Raw genomic sequence first — 3,227 nt, 5'->3', positions numbered from 1 at the left:
ACAAAGCTAAAGGGCCGCATGAATGAGAGCTCAGCACCGGCACCAGACAGTAATAAGATGAGTTCAGGAGCAATGAAGGCGTCTGTAACGTGGTGAAGATCGACAGCCGCAGGAGCAGAGGGAGATCAAAGATGGGCCCGTGGTCCCAGCGTGAGGAGACGTAGGCGCGTAATAAAAAGCCGGTCGAGTTATGGGACGACGGCAGAGGAGGAGGGAGCTGATCCATCACTCATCTGCACGGGCTCCCATCACCTGCCTTTAAAGCAGGGAGCATGAAACTTTAACAGCCTCAGAGCAGAAGGAGCCGCAGAGCGTTGACTCATCCTGCTGCAGTCATTCAGAAGCCGTGATTAGCATTAGCATTAGCATAGGTTGAACAAATCAATTCTAAACTCCTGAAACATTGAACAATTCCTCAGTAAACGACTCTGCAACAGCCTGATGTCCCACCTCCCCTGAATGCCTCTCTCAGACTCTTCGGTCCAGACTTCAGCATCACGTGCCTGTTGTTCAGGCAGCGTTTCTCCGTCACTCTGGACTCATCGCTCCCTTCAGTTCCAGTCCGTTCTCCCTGTTTCCCCACACTGGTTTTACTACTAGTCATTTAAATAAAGAGTTTCTCTGCAATTTGTCCACACTGATGCAACATTCAGGGGAGAAAAGGTTTCATTCTGAACAAGTTTCAAATGCAGGAGCTGATGTTTTCTGTTCAGTCGCATTCTTCCAGCCTCGAGGTGCAGCTCAGTGCTTCTGTCACGTCCTCGTACCGAGCAGCGAGCGCTCACAGCTGATCAAGGTTTGGTGGAGTAGTTGCCCCTTTATTCTGTGTCTCCTCGCTGTTGTGCTGCTGTCTGACGCTGTCACTGTGATTAATGCGCATGAAGTGACATTCACACACAAGAAAATAAACCCCCAGAACAGGAAAAGAACATTCCAATAATTCACTGTACTGTCACAAGCGGAGGCTTCAGAGATGTTCAGGCTAAAGCAGTAGCAGAACCCGTAGCAGAACCCGTAGCAGAACCAGTAGCAAACCAGTAGTGAACCAGTTGAAGAACCAGCAGGAGAACGAGCCGCAGAACTAGCAACAAAACCAGTATCGGAACCAATCTGGCTTTAAAAATGTGGGACGAGTCCGTTTAGAGTATGTATTGAGCTGTACAGTAAAGTTAATCGGTGTGGAGTTCTGCCACTGATTTTCTGGGTCATTGGGTCCACGACCAGCAATTTGCCACCAGGTAAACAAACACACTTATTTACTGACGAAGTGTAGAACAAATGCTCTCATTAATCATTGTAAAGGTTTCAATGCGACTCATGAGGCTGCAGGAAGAAGCTGCCTTTGTGTTGCTCAGCTTTGCTGTAACCATGACGACAACGCAGATGCTCAGCTTCACTCGCTTTAGACACAAAGACAGAGAAACTGTTCACTTTAAACCCGTGCCTGCTCCGCTGTCACATGCGCTGCATTAAGACGTCCCATGGTGCAACGGGGTTGATCTGCTCCTTCAAACATGAGAAGCTGCTTAAGTCGCTCCTACGCTGACCTGCAGCAGCTGCAAACAAAGACCGACTGTCACAATGAGCATCAGCACAACAATGGGCTGAGCCTGCGGTGGAGACGAGCTCTGGCAGCGTCAGGCTAATGCTCAGCGTCGGATGAGATGGATGCACAGAGCGCACAACGTTCTGTTTAGAGCGGCTCCAGTGTTCCACAGCTCCAGCGTTGAGCGGCTCCAGCGCTGTTCCAGCATGACTTCCCTGTTCTCTGTTCGTGCTGTGTTCGCTGTAGCTCAGGTTTGTGTGGAGCCGTCAGGCTCCAACTAGAACGACTGACATCTTGGTGTCCAATGAGCGGCTCCAGAGTTAGAACGTGTCTACAGGCTCCTCTGTGACTTTAAGACGTCCACTGACTGACCAGCAGCTGGTACTGATGATGTTCTGGTTATGTGTCTTTTTTCAGCAGGTGAACTTTCCTTCCAGAACCTGACACATCTGAGTTCATGCGTGTGTTTGTGCTGCTGAGTGGGAGGAAGGACTCCACCAACAAAACAGTGGAGCGCCTGCAGCGAGAAGCTCCACATCCACGCACTTGAAAGAGAGACGCCTTGTTCCACTCAGGATCATCATCATCATCATCATCATCACCATCATCATCATCATCACCATCATCATCACCATCATCATCATCATCATCATCACCATCATCATCATTATCATCATCATCACCATCATCATCATCACCATCACCATCATTGTCATCGTCCTTGTCGTCGTCATTGCTGCGTTTTAATCCCTGGAGCTGTGACTGACAGGCTCATTACTACGAGTCTTCAGACGCTGAAGCGCTGACAAATATAGAACAGAGACACATTAGGAAGTTTTCAACAGCTACCGGAGAGGTTTGTGTGTGCGACGGGGCGAGAGCAGCTGGAGAGCGGGTGAGAGGTTGGAGCTGATCTTTATGACAAGCGTGAGAAATGAAATTCCATCAGACTGACTGAATATTAAAGCAGTTCTCAGCTTGATGGTGCTGTGAATGGGGTTATGAGTGTAGGTTGGGTCCACAGACTCTGCTGGTGGTCCCGACACCAGCGTTGTGTCTGACTCCACAGACGGAGCCGCAGCAGATGCAGACGCAGACGCAGACCCAGACGCAGACGCAGACGCAGACGTTACAGCCTAAGGTCGTAGAGGCAGACCATAAACACAGTGACGCTGCTCTTCCTGTGGGAGACGGGGTTCAACCTGATCTCAATCAGCAGGAAGTGGCCTAAGTACTGAGATGAGAAATCAATGCAAAGGACCTGGAACCTGATGCATGTAAATGTTCAGCTGAAGGTTTTTTAGGAGAAAACAATCATTCATTCATCATCAGTTGCGTTTAATGAAGTGTCTGAACGTGTTTGTTCACCTGAAACCAGGCGCTGACGCTGGTGAAGCAGCAGCTTCGTCTGCTGTAATTAAAGCTGGAGCTGATCTGAGAACAGGCTCCAGAGCGTCTGCAGCAGATCAGCAGCAGCTGCTCAATCATGGAGCTCAGAGCAGCTGCTTCTTCTTCTGTGGTGTCTGTTGGGGCTTCTGTGCAGGAACGATGGGCTTTATTTACTAGAACAGGAACACAGAACCATGCGGTTCCAGGCGGCGTCACTGAGCTGGACTGGACTGAACCACGGCTGAGTCTCGGCTCCATGAGCTTCATTAACTGGACTCATGTACCGTAATTA

Source organism: Betta splendens, chromosome 2 (genome assembly GCF_900634795.4).
Source record: "Betta splendens chromosome 2, fBetSpl5.4, whole genome shotgun sequence".
Classification (NCBI taxonomy): Eukaryota; Metazoa; Chordata; class Actinopteri; order Anabantiformes; family Osphronemidae; genus Betta; species Betta splendens.
The sequence above is the reverse complement of the archived record's forward strand: the minus strand, read 5'-3'. Positions refer to the sequence as shown.